The following is a 14586-nucleotide window of genomic DNA, read 5'->3' as shown; positions in this document are numbered from 1 at the left end:
CAGTAGCGCCTAATTTATTATTATTATTATTATTATTATTATTATTATTATTATTATTATTATTATTATTATTAACGTCAAAATACGCAGTTACAACTATTTTTTACTATACACAACTACAATAAATAAAAAATACAATTTTATTTATCATCGTTTTTTTCAAACATACTCATTAAAAATCAAGCCTCCTTTATCACCTATAACAATCTGAATTTGAGATAGGAGGGGATTAGGGATCCTAAAGAACCAAATTTAAAGGTCATTATGCTTCATGCAATAAAAATCATATCCCAAATCAACGACGAAACTTAATTCAAGAATACTTTCGAAAAAAAGAAAGAAAAATCTGGATCAAGTTATAAGCGGAGCGGAGGTTATGATTTATAAACAATTGATGCTCAACGTTCTCTTGCATGCTAGAAATTTCCTCAAAAGTTTTACAAACAAGATTATCCCGTAAAACTCCAAATCCGTATAATTTATATCCCGAGTCATTTAAAATTGAAACAAAAGGTTTCGTGGTGTAGTTGGTTATCACGTCAGTCTAACACACTGAAGGTCTCCGGTTCGAACCCGGGCGAAGCCATAACTTTTTTGTTTATTTAATTTTTTTTTATTAATTCAGTTTTGTTACTGACTTACTTTACATATGAAAGTTTTGTTTATCAACTGTTGTTACTGTTACATATAGAATAAGAATGTACAATTTGAAAGTAAAAGTGAAGTTTCAGTAATTGAGCTCCACAAAAGGACTGGTTTGAGGGTTTAGTCCAAGTTCTTCAAGTGTGGAAGATAGTTGATGGTGACCATAAAGAACTCGTTTTATCAAGTCTTCGTCCATTTTCTGAATGCTGGTAGATAAAATGATTGTGTTTGTCTGTATTTTGCCATAATTATAATTATTGAGTTTAGTCTACTACAAGTCTACAATATATAATATATTTATAAAATAAAAAATTATACATAATTAAACGGGTCATATTCGAGTCATCTTCGAATTGAAGACTTAAGCCAACTCGTGTATTTTTTGTATCTATAATTGTAATTTAATTTTTTTAACAATTATTCTATCGCGTTTTACCTTTTATTTATTTACATCATAATTTTTAAATAAAAATTTCTTATAATAGTTGTAGATAAGCATAACTTTTATCTTTTGTTATGTTTGTTTACTCTATTACCAATCTCTGAGAGGGTTTAGACGTTAGGTTGTCGTTTCGACCACACCAAATTTTAATATCTACGTAAACAATTAGTAAGATTATGATATTAGTCATCACAATAGTGCCTAATTTATTATTATTATTATTATTATTATTATTATTATTATTATTATTATTATTATTATTAACGTCAAAATGAGCGGTTACAACTATTTTTTACCAAACACAACTACAATAAATAAAAAATACAATTTTATTTATCATCGTTTTTTTCAAACATACTCATTTAAATTTACAGTTTTACTTTACCTAATTTTTAATCCCTACAGTTTTCATTTACCATCATTTTAAATTACAATTTTCATTTACCTTCGTTTACTACAATAAACATATTCGTTGTTGCTTAAAAAATGAATGATTACACCATACATTAAGGTTGTCAATCACGATTTTGATTATAGAATCGTACGATCTTAAGTATGAAATCGAGTTGATCGTATACAGATCATATCAACAATAGGATCGCAAATAAGATCGAAGGACCATAGAATCTGACAACCTTGCCATACACGTTAGCGAAGAATAATGTAATACTCATTGTTTAGCTAAATTTCCATTTTCGACCCAAGTGGAATTTATGTGCAAAATCGGTCCCATATCTACCTTATGAGGGTCACATGTTTTTATGCGTACGTTGGGCGTACATGGCTGGTGAAACAACCCAAAAATACGGTCCAAAAATTTCATTTTAAATCATTAATAAAGACCATAAGTATCATTAATCATATAAAAGTCATAAATCGTGTATCTCAAAAATATCATAACATCTGTCAATATATCAAAATCAAATGTCAAAACATTAGAGCGAATCCTCCTAGGCTAAAAGCTGTGGTGTGTGCAATGCAGTCATCCCGAGCTCTTCCATTTACTAGCGGAAGTATCTGAAACCAAAACTGAAAACAGTAAGTACGAAGCTTAATGAGTCTCCCCAAACCACCACATACCGCACACATAATCACATAATAACATATAACATAATTTGGGCCCCGCCCTGCTACATCGGGCACTGCCCAACATCGGCCTTGTCCGGCATCGTGCCCCGCCCGGCAGCAGACCGCATCCAACATTGGGCCCCACCCGACATCGATCAAAGCTCGATATACATATAAGAATAACTACTAATACACATAACATGAGAATAATCGCCTAATCCTAGACACATAAACATTCCTCGGCCCCCGCCAACATCGGACCGAAATCCGGAAGCATATAAGCATTCCTCGGGAACCGCCCCGACATCAGACTGTAGTCCGGAAACATACAAATACAAACAGATGCAAGAATCACAAAGACATCAAGCATACTTATATTCTTCGGGTACCGCCCCGACATCAGATCGAAACCCGAAAAACATATAAACCTACATCGGGCCCAGCCCGACATTGGACCTTAATCCGGAACATACTAACATACATAAACGGGCCGACCTTAGTGCCTTCGACCCGTTCCTACTGATAATCACAATAACATTCTAGTCGAAGTCCCCGACTATCATTATCAGAATAACACTTAGTCAAAATCTGATAATCCTCCTTAGGGTAAAATGACCAGTTTAACCCTGGTCAAAGTCAACATTCTGGTCAAAGTTAGCGTTCTGGGTTGACTCAACTCGCTGAGTTCTATAAATCAAAAACCCTGAAATCGCGATCCAACTTGTCGAGTCATCCCCCTGACTCGCTGAGTTCCCTGGCTACTCATAGTCGCGATTAAGCGAGTCAACTCGTCGAGTAATCCTCAGACTCGTCGAGTTCTACCATATTCAGAATCGGGACAACTCACCTCAACTCATCAAGTTCCTCTATGGACTCGACGAGTTCCTCTGTCTGCTTGGGCCATCTTAATGGATTAAGCCCCTACACTTCAAATCTAAGCTTCTTGTTTCTCATACACACTGAAAACGTCATTTTGAGGGTAAAGTTTCCAACTTTACTCGTTAATACCCTCATTTGACGGGCTTGGCTCAAACCCTAACTCTCTAGAACTTAGATCTTGGTCCACAAGTCATCCATACTCCAAACTAAAGCATACAAATAGAGATCTAGGCCTCAAACATCATTTGAACACGTAAAGCTTCTGCCTTTTCCTCCATGCATGGCCTTTTGGGGCTTAAAAGGCCAAGATGACATCTTAGAGCTTGCATGGGGGCTCCAATGGCATAAAGTTTGCACCTTTATGCCATAACAACCCTTAATGATTCCATATCTCATGGTTCACTCACTTGGGACGTCCATATCCCAAGGATCAAGCTTCTTGGACCAAAAACCCGATAAAGAGAAAATAAGGAGATCTAAGAAACTATTAGGCAAGTTAGAGACTTGATTACCAGAAAATGATGAGGATGGAAGGAAGTCTTTGGATCTACTATCTGCTCCTTGAATCCTCTAGCTTCTTTTTCTCCCACATGCAGGAACCAGACGTTACAATTCTCCCCCACTTGTCTTAGACTTCATCCTCGAAGTCTACTGCGTCAGGAAAAAACTCAGGGTAGTGCTCCCTCATATCCTGTAACAGCCCGGAATTTCAAATGTTGATATAATTATGATTTTGGGGGTGTTTTAAGAGGGGACTCGGCGAGTTGGAGCCTAGACTCGCCGAGTAGGATCGCAGACCGGGTCGCGGGTTCGCGACTGGACTCGACGAGTCCAGATATGGACTCGGCGAGTCTGCGCTGTTTGGCGAAAACCCTAACCGTTCAGGTTTGGGACGTATAAGAGGCACTTATTGGCCATCATTGTTCATTTTAGCCTTCTGAGAAGAACCCTAAATCGATTGGGTGCATCTGGAGCAAAGTTTAAGGGCCATTGTTGATCTTGGAAGGTTTGTGGTGCAAGGAAGAGAAGGGCTTGGCTAAAGGAACAGCAAGGGAGTCACGTTCTGAGGATTTGGGGACACAGAGGGCACATTATTCAGGTAAGAATTCGAATTATGCTCTTCTATGTTGATGTGTCATGGAATTAGGGTTTATGGAACCCCTTTGTGATTAGATTAAGTGTTACCCTAGTCCCCCAAACGACTATAACCCTGTATTAGGACCTTAGAGGTCCAGAAGGTCCCATGCTTGTGTATTTCGGGACAATACTTATCTCAGGAAGCAGTTTGATCGACTGCATGGCATGGACTCGACGAGTCCTATGAACAGACTCGGCGAGTAGCTTGAAGAATAACTGGGACTCGTCGAGTTGTTCTTCAGACTCGGCGAGTTGAGTCGGGGTGGCCCCGCGATTCTTCCAGGAGGAACTCGTCGAGCAAAAAGGGGATACTCGACGTGTAGAAAAGGAATCTTAAGGAATCGGTGAGTCAAGGGCGAGTGGACTCAGAGTCGTTGAACTCGGCGAGTCTTGGGGTGACTCGGCGAGTTAGGTCGCGGGTTAAGTGAAGTTCTGAGTATGGGGACTCGGCGAGTCATAGGGTTGACTCGGCGAGTAGGGTCAGTCAGGGGTTGACTTTGACCTTGTCTTTGACCAAGGATTGACCAGTGGTTCCAGGGGTATTTTGGTAATTGTTGTTATTGTTTGAGTTCAGTGCATTGGTGACTATCCAGAGGTGGAAATCGTATCAGTGATCGGAGCAGCTTGAGCTATCTGTTCAGTCGGCAGTTTCGAGGTGAGTTATCCTCACTATATCGCTAGGGTTTATGGCATCAATGCCAACCCTTTTATCGGATGGAAATCCGGGTAGTTGTCAGTTGTTATATGTTATGGGCCGGAAGGCAATACATGTTATGGGCCGGAAGGCATTACTATGTGGACCGGAAGGTCATGGCCTGGAAAGGCGTATGTATGCATTTAGTATGTTGACTGATTCATAGGGTAATGTTATGATAGTGACCGGCTAGACCGGTATCTTATTAGAGTAATGCTATGATATGTGATCTGTTGATCGACTGTTGTCTATGAACTGTTATATGATTGTTTGTTATTTTATGTATGCATTATATGCTTATGGGCCGGAAGGCGATATGTTATGGGCCGGAAGGCAATATGTTATGGGCCGGAAGGCGATTATGTTGTGTGATGGACCGAAAGGTCGGCGTGGGTAGGACCGGAAGGTTTACCCAGCAGGGACGGAAGTCCCCTGAGACACAGGGACCGGAAGGTCAGGGCCTGGAAAGGCGTATATGTGGTTGGTATTCTGGGGGTATCTCACTAAGCTTTCGGGCTTACAGTTGTGGTTTTATGTTTCAGGTTCTCAAGAGTCTGTGGCAAGGCAAAGGCGTGATCGTACCGTTCCACGTGTTGGTGTTTTATGATATGAACCTGGGAAATTACTCTGTTTAATAATGTATAGAAAACCTTTTTGCAACAATGTTAATAAAATGGGTGATTTTGAAAAGTTTTAATTGTTTTGAAATTTTGGATGTTACAAGTTGGTATCAGAGCGTTGGTTTGAGTGAATTGGGGAAACATTCGTGTGACTCCAGTCTCAAATCGAGGAGGATTTTAAAAAGAAAAATTAATATGAGAAATTAAAATGGTTTTCAAATTTAGTAAAAGGAGGACGCGGAGGTACGATCAGCCGGAGCCAGTAAGTAACCCCAAGATACCATACATGATATTTGTTTATTTGAGCTTGATAGAACAGCATGCTAGAGTTAGGCTAGGGATCTTCAGGAATTCATGATAATGTTGCCTGATATGTGATGCCTGTAGCCTAGGGTCCCTTATGGGATGTTCTCAGTGTTCCTCTAGTGGTGAGGGTTGATAGTTGTTATGCATGTTCCCTAGGGTATTGTGGTAGTACTTCATACAAATATGGGTAAGTGTGGAAGGTAGTATGGGCCCGTACTACTGAAAGCACAGGACCCATACGCGTATCAGGGAAACCATGGTCTCTAGGGTAGGGTTGCGAGAGTTGGATCCCAGGATTTTGGGAAGTGTCTGGGATTGGTAAGGTGTCTTCATTATGGAGATCTCGAGGCATGATGATAGCGGATCCGGACCAGGATCGGGAGATGGAGAGCAAGTTCCGGGTGGATCAGTGCCGTCGAAGGTTATCGATCGGGCGAGCACGAGCGAGCGGGATGCGAGGATTCATGAGATCCTGCGTGATGGGGTTGCTGCATTGTTCCGGGCTGAGTTGCCGGAGTTGTTCGGGTCGATCAAGACCGCCATGATTGAGTATTTCGATGAGCGATATGCGGCCCTCGTAGAGACGGTTGCCGCGGCGGCTACAACGGCTGTAGCAACGGCAAGGGGAGGAGCTAGTCGGGGTTTTCAGTATCGGGACTTCTATTATAAGAAGCCTCCCACATTCGATAGGGTTCAGGACCCGATTGTTGCTATGAGATGGTTATCAGACGTGGAAGGGTATTTCTCCACGAGTTTATGCCCTGCTGACCAGAGGGTGAGGTGTGCTCTGAACCGGTTGAGGCTCGGGGCGAAGGATTGGTGGAGATTGACCACGAGGTCATTTTCCGATGCGTAGAGGGTTGCGGTTTCATGAGATCAATTCAGAGAGATGTTCAGTACTCGCTATGTTCCGCGGGATGAAAAGGAGAGATTGGCTCGGAAGTTCCTTGAGCTGAAGTAGGGTTTGGAGCCGGTGACTGAGATCACCAGGATGTTTATTGAGAAGGCGATGTTTTGCCCTGAGTTCGCTTCGGAGCAGGCTCAGGTGTCCTGATATCTGAGTATGCTCAAGAGGGATATCAGACAGTTCGTGTCTGCGCAGAGGTGTGAGACCTTGTTGGAGTTGCAGGAGGCCGCCATGTGGCGTGAGTTAGAGGTTGATTTGCAGTTGCGTGAGCTGAGGCAGGCCCCGATGCAGTCGCAGTCGGCGCCGAAACGGTCCAGGATCGTAGATGTTAGAATGGGGGATCGGAGCGGCCACACTTGTGGGAAGTGTGGGAGGGGTTACACCGGAGCTTGCTGGTCCGGTGGTGCATGCCGCAAGTGCGGAAAGGAGGGGCACTGTGCACGGGATTGTCGGCAGTCAGTGCCAATTCGGGATTTGAGGATTTGTTATCAGTGTCGGCAGGTTGGATATTTGAGGGTCAACTGTCCACAGCTTTCTGCAGGACCGGTGCAGGCTCTAGCACCGGCCACCTTGAGGAGTTCAGGAGGAGGACAGGATGGAGCGGAGCCCCAAGGGCTCAGGGTCTTGCTTATCGGCTTGCGGCAGAAGGAGACGGAGCAGTGCCGGAGGCAGCTGCGGGTATGATGCTTTCTTGATGTCTTGATTGCCTTGCGTTGATTGTGGCGTGTTGTTTGTGCTGGTATCTTGTGTGGATTTCGATGTGGTATTCGTTGTTTCGCGGGTTTGGCATGGTTATGGATTGGTGCTTCAGGTTTTCGCTTTGGCAATCGTTGTTCCCTGATGGGTTGGTATGGTTATAGTTTGGTGTTTTGGTGCCGGTAGCCTCGTGCGGTTTTCGAGGTGGTATTCATCCTTTGGCAGGTTGTGGGTTTGGTTACGGGTTATTGTTGGGAATTCCGTTGGTTATCGTTCGTGAGGGTTGTTAGTGGAGGTGCGGCACTGGGGTGAATGTCGGGTAGCATCTGCAGTCGTAGAGTGGGTGATTGAAAGACCGGATTCTTTTGAGTGGGTTGATCAGGGAGGAGATGTGTTTTGCTGAGGGTTGCTTATGCTTGTGGGAAGCAGTTAGTGTGTAAATGTTCTCTTTGTGCAGGATTGTTTTGAGAGGTCGTTGATGACGATCGGTGGCAGTTAGTCAGTGCTTTAGTGGGGGAGAATTGGAGAATTCTCCGGGAGATCGATGAGTATGTGAGGGTGCTTAGCTGTTGGGATTCAGCAGTGTTTGTCAGCTCAGAGTATAGGCCGACGAGAGCGAGTGTCGGGTATGCGGGGCGGGATACAGACCTAGGGCATTTGATTGTGGAGGCCTGAGAGAAGGCCGGGATCAAGCTTGAGTAAGTAACCGGGGTTATGTGATCAGAGCATTTGTATGTTTGAGGTACGTGATGGGTTGTACTGCATTAATCCCACGGGATTATGTTGTGCATGTTTCTAGAGCTGGAACCGGAAGGTTCCCAGAGTTAGAACCTGAGGGTTCGCAGAGTTTGGGTGTACGGACCCACAGAGATATATCCTCGAGTGGCTAGTATGTGTTATGAGAGTCGGTCCAGTCATGCTGGAGACTTTGTGGTATTGATGGATCAGTTTCAGATTTCGGATTGTGTATGTTGCAATGTGAATGCATTGGAAGGTCTGGCCCCGGGTTAGTGATCTTGTTTAGCTGAGGCAGTGATTTTGATGAGTGGAGAGAGTGCATGGGATTGAGAGCCCCTGAAATGAGAACCAAAGTATGTGAATAGCGGTTACACAAAAAGGGTGGTGTCGCTTGGGGCAAGCACCGTGGCGCCGGTTGGAGTGGCATTATGGCCAAGAGGGTCCCTTGGAAGGAAAAGGGAAAGGTGTGTAACTCTGAAGGGGAGTGCAAGTTCACAAGAATGAAAGCTGCAGAGCAGAGTTATGGTTAGAGTATTTCGAGTATGGCTTTGAGCATCGTGTTCGCGGCAGCGAAGTAGGAACCCATCCGGGTTGGAAATGTCTGTTGAGGCTCAGAAGGAATGCAGGGGGAGAGAGAATCTTAAATTCTCCGTGTGATTCTGATCAGAGTGTAGGATGGATGTAATGGTTCATCTTGGGAGATGTTCGAGGATATCATCAGTGTATCGGGTCTTCCAACCTACGGGTGTTGGGACTAGTTCAGTAGGTGTATGTGATGGCAAGAGGAGAACTTGTGAGAGTTGCTCTGAGAGTGAGAATGGATCTCTCAGTCGGTCCGGGATGGACAAAGTGGGCTTTGGATCGGGGATCCGGTGGTTCATGGTTTCCTAACCCTTATGGGTCGAGTGATTGTTAAGATTTAGAGCAGAGTTACATCTTGGGTAATTGTCGGTTACAGAGAGCGATGGACAGTACAGAGATCGGGTTTCAGTCGACAGAGCAGATTCAGCAGATGAGACAGAGGTTATTGACCGCCCAGAGCCGATAGGAAAAGTTATGCAGACAGCCACCGATCCGAGCTTGAGTTTCAGGTCGGTGACTTCGTACTCCCGAAGGCCTCTCTTTGGAGAGGAGTGATTCGATTCAAGAAGAGGGGCAAGTTGGGCCCCCGGTACATTGGGCCATTTCGGGTGATTGCAAGGATAGGCCGGGTAGCCTATCGATTGGAGTTGCCAGCGGAGTGGGGACAGATCCACGACACCTTTCATGTGTCGCAATTGAGGAAGTGCTAAGCTGATGAGTCGGCAGAGGCCCCATTAGAAGACATTCAGGTGGATGCGGGCCTGAATTATGCTGAGAGACCAGTGGTCATCAGAAATCGGAAGATCGAGGCTATGAGGTATAAGGAGATACCTCTAGTGTTAGTTCGGTGGCAGCACCGGGGGGGGGGGGATCGGAAATGACCGGTGAGCTGGAACGTGAGATGCGGGAGCAGCATCCGGAGCTATTTTCAGAGTGAGACTTCGAGGGCGAAGTCTAGTGCTAGTGGGGGAGAGTTGTAACAACCCGGAATTTCAAATGTTGATATAATTATGATTTTGGGGGTGTTTTAAGAGGGGACTCGGCGAGTTGGAGCCTAGACTCGCCGAGTAGGATCGCAGACCGGGTCGCGGGTTCGCGACTGGACTCGACGAGTCCAGATATGGACTCGGCGAGTCTGCGCTGTTTGGCGAAAACCCTAACCGTTCAGGTTTGGGATGTATAAGAGGCACTTATTGGCCGTCATTGTTCATTTTAGCCTTCTGAGAAGAACCCTAAATCGATTGGGTGCATCTGGAGCAAAGTTTAAGGGCCATTGTTGATCTTGGAAGGTTTGTGGTGCAAGGAAGAGAAGGGCTTGGCTAAAGGAACAGCAAGGGAGTCACGTTCTGAGGATTTGGGGACACAGAGGGCACATTATTCAGGTAAGAATTCGAATTATGCTCTGCTATGTTGATGTGTCATGGAATTAGGGTTTATGGAACCCCTTTGTGATTAGATTAAGTGTTACCCTAGTCCCCCAAACGACTATAACCCTGTATTAGGACCTTAGAGGTCCAGAAGGTCCCATGCTTGTGTATTTCAGGACAATACTTATCTCAGGAAGCAGTTTGATCGACTGCATGGCATGGACTCGACGAGTCCGATGAACAGACTCGGCGAGTAGCTTGAAGAATAACTGGGACTCGTTGAGTTGTTCTTCAGACTCGGCGAGTTGAGTCGGGGTGGCCCCGCGATTCTTCCAGGAGGAACTCGTCGAGCAAAAAGGGGATACTCGACGTGTAGAAAAGGAATCTTAAGGAATCGGTGAGTTAAGGGCGAGTGGACTCAGAGTCGTTGAACTCGGCGAGTCTTGGGGTGACTCGGCGAGTTAGGTCGCGGGTTAAGTGAAGTTCTGAGTATGGGGACTCGGCGAGTCATAGGGTTGACTCGGCGAGTAGGGTCAGTCAGGGGTTGACTTTGACCTTGTCTTTGACCAAGGATTGACCAGTGGTTCCAGGGGTATTTTGGTAATTGTTGTTATTGTTTGAGTTCAGTGCATTGGTGACTATCCAGAGGTGGAAATCGTATCAGTGATCGGAGCAGCTTGAGCTATCTGTTCAGTCGGCAGTTTCGAGGTGAGTTATCCTCACTATATCGCTAGGGTTTATGGCATCAATGCCAACCCTTTTATCGGATGGAAATCCGGGTAGTTGTCAGTTGTTATATGTTATGGGCCGGAAGGCAATACATGTTATGGGCCGGAAGGCATTACTATGTGGACCGGAAGGTCATGGCCTGGAAAGGCGTATGTATGCATTTAGTATGTTGACTGATTCATAGGGTAATGTTATGATAGTGACCGGCTAGACCGGTATCTTATTAGAGTAATGCTATGATATGTGATCTGTTGATCGACTATTGTCTATGAACTGTTATATGATTGTTTGTTATTTTATGTATGCATTATATGCTTATGGGCCGGAAGGCGATATGTTATGGGCCGGAAGGCAATATGTTATGGGCCGGAAGGCGATTATGTTGTGTGATGGACCGAAAGGTCGGCGTGGGTAGGACCGGAAGGTTTACCCAGCAGGGACGGAAGTCCCCTGAGACACAGGGACCGGAAGGTCAGGGCCTGGAAAGGCGTATATGTGGTTGGTATTCTGGGGGTATCTCACTAAGCTTTCGGGCTTACAGTTGTGGTTTTATGTTTCAGGTTCTCAAGAGTCTGTGGCAAGGCAAAGGCGTGATCGTACCGTTCCACGTGTTGGTGTTTTATGATATGAACCTGGGAAATTACTCTGTTTAATAATGTATAGAAAACCTTTTTGCAACAATGTTAATAAAATGGGTGATTTTGAAAAGTTTTAATTGTTTTGAAATTTTGGATGTTACATATCCTCCTCGGGCTCCCAAGTCCACTTTGAACCCTTGCGGTGCTGCCACTGCACCTTCACTAGCTCCACCCTTTTGTTCCTCAACTCCTTCGTCTTTTTGTCGAGAATTGCTACCGGTTTCTCGATGTAATTCAGGTTGTCATCAATCTGAATATCCTCTAGAGGAACAAACGTTGAGTCATCCACTAAGCACTTCCACAGCTGAGAAACATGGAAAGTACTGTGGATCTGGCTGAGCTCTGCTGGAAGATCCAAACGGTAAGCAACCCAACCTACCTGAGCCAACACCCTGAATGGACCAATGTATCTGGGGCCTATCTTGCCCTGCTTCCTGAAACGGATGACACATTTCCAAGGTGACACCTTCAAGAGAAGCATGTCGCCCACCTGAAACTCCAAGTCTGAATAGCGCTTGTCGGCATAGCTTTTCTGCCGACTCTAAGCATTCTAGAGCCTGCTCCGAACCTGCTGGATCCTCTCAGTGGTCTTGAGTACTACCTCAATACTCCCTATGACCCTCTGATCGACCTCGCCCTAACAGATTGGGGTCCTACACTTCCTCCCGTAGAGCATCTCGAAGGGAGGTCGGTCCATGCTGGCTTGGTAAGAGGTAACTGTTGTTATACGGAAATTCTGCTAATGGAAGATACATATCCAAAATGCCACCGAAATCCAAAACACATGCGCGCAACATGTCCTCGAGAGTATGAATCCTCCTCTCGCTTTGTCCATCCATCTGAGGGTGGAAAGCAGTGCTGAAGTGGAGACAAGTACCCATCTCTTTGTGAAAACGCTCCCAAAATCGGGAAGTGAAACGAACATCTCGGTCTAACACCATCGAGACAAGCACTCCATGTCGTGCCACTATCTCACGCACATAGATCTCGGCCAGCTTCTCAGCCGATATAGTCTCCTGGATTGGGATGAAATTAGTACTCTTGGTCAACCGATGTACTCTCCTGTCATCAACCTGAATATCCTCTAGAGGCACATCCACTGAGTCATCCACTAAGCACTACCACAGTTGAGAAACATGGAAAATACTATTGATTTGGCTGAGCTTTGCTGGAAGATCCAAACGGTAAGCAACCTGACCTACCCGAGCCAAAACCCTGAACGAACCGATGTACCTGGGCCCCAGCTTGCCCCGCTTCCTGAACCGGATGACACCTTTCCAAGGTGACACCTTCAAGAGAACCATGTCCCCTACCTGAAACTCTAAGTCTGATCGGCACTTGTCAGCATAGCTTTTCTGCCGAACCTGAGCAGTCTGGAACCTGCTCCAGACCTGCTAGATCTTCTCCGTGGTCTTGAGTACAACGTCAGTACTCCCCATGACTCTCTGATTGACCTCGCCCCAACAGATTGGGGTCCTACACTTCCTCCCGTAGAGCATCCCGAAGGGAGGTCGGTCTATACCGACGTGATAACTATTTTTATACGGAAATTCCACTAAGGAAGATACGTATCCCAACTACCGCCGAAATCCAATACACATGCGCGCAACATATTCCCGAGAGTCTGGATCGTCCTCTCACTTTGCCCATCAGTATGAGGGTGAAAAGTTGTGCTGAAGTGAAGACGAGTACCCATCTCGTCATGAAACCACTTCCAAAACCTGGAAGTGAAACGAACATCTTGGTCTGACACAACCGAAATCAACACTCCATGACGTGCCATCACCTTGCATACATAGATCTTGGCTAGCTTCTCAGCCGATATACTATCTTAGATTGGGATGAAATGAGCACTCTTGGTCAACCGATCCATAATGACCCAAATCGAATCCACTCCACGTGCGGTCCTGGGAAGCTTGGTGATGAAATCCATAGTGATGTCTATTTCCACACAGGAATGTCTAAAAGCTGCATCTTGTCGTGTGGTTGCTGGTGCTCGACCTTGACCTTCCTGCCGGTCAAGCATCTCTACACATACCATGCTACGTTCCGCTTCATGCAGGGCCGCCGGTAATCAGGGCGAAGATCCCGATACATCTTTGTCGTCCCGGGATGGATGGAGAACCTCAACTTATGGGCCTCATCCATCATAATCTGTCGTACTCCTCCCCAGTACGGAACCCATACCCTCCCATGCAGGGTCAACAACCCACGATTGTTATAATCAAATGAGGCCACCTAGCCTATGATCCACTCACACTTCCAGCGCTCCTCTTTCATACCCTTGGTCTGCGCCTCTCAGATCTGCTCTAGCAATGGAGTAATCACTGTCATCCTTAGACATATGTCTCGAATCAGAGCCGCCACTGCCTTGCAGCTAAGAGCATCAGCCACTACATTGGCCTTGACCAGGTGATAAAGGATCTCACAATCATAATCATTCACCACATCTAGCCACCGACGCTGCCTCATGTTCAAATTCGACTGACCCATGAGGTACCAAAAACTCTTGTGGTCTGTGTAAATAGTACAACGGAACCCATAGAGGTAATGTCGCCAAATCTTGAGGGCGAAAACCATCGCTCGCAGCTCTAAATCATGCGTCAGATAGTTCGCCTCGTGAGGTTTCAACTGCCTCGAAGCGTAAGCTATCACGTGACCCCGCAGCATCAATACCACGCCCATTCCTGTGATCGAAGCATCACAGTAAACCACGAAGTCATCGAATCACTCTGGCAAATTCAAAATCGGTGCCTCGCATAACTGCTGTCTGAGAGTATCGAAGGTTTCCTGCAGCTCAGCCCCCCAACAGAATGTCACCGATTTCTTGGTCAGTCGGGTTAAAGGAACAACAATCTTGGAGAAATACTTAATGAGTCTCTGATAATAACCCTCCAGACCAAGAAAACTCTGAATCTCAGTTGGAGACCTTGGAACCTCCCACTGCATCATGGCCTCTATCTTGGCCGGATCGACTAGAATACCCTTATGGTTGACAAGGTGCCCTAAAAACTGCACCTCGCGCAACCAGAACTCACACTTGGAGAACTTTACGAAAAGTCTCTCCCTCCTCAATTTCTCTAGCACCTCCCTCAGGTGCTCCTCATGCTGCTCTTGAGTCTTGGAGTAAACCAAGAT

General features: G+C 45.5%; 1 non-coding gene across 1 annotated transcript; it reads left to right on the top strand.

Annotated features, from left to right (window-relative positions):
- The first annotated feature begins 512 nt into the window (after positions 1 to 512).
- TRNAV-AAC (transfer RNA valine (anticodon AAC)) lies at positions 513 to 586 on the top strand. The gene has a single exon. It is a non-coding gene; the product is annotated as a tRNA-Val (tRNA).
- The last annotated feature ends 14000 nt before the right edge of the window (positions 587 to 14586 follow it).

Source organism: Lactuca serriola, chromosome 3 (genome assembly GCF_051521515.1).
Source record: "Lactuca serriola cultivar US96UC23 chromosome 3, Lser_US96UC23_V15, whole genome shotgun sequence".
In the NCBI taxonomy this organism is placed as follows: Eukaryota; Viridiplantae; Streptophyta; class Magnoliopsida; order Asterales; family Asteraceae; genus Lactuca; species Lactuca serriola.
This window is presented reverse-complemented; position numbering and strand designations above follow the sequence as displayed.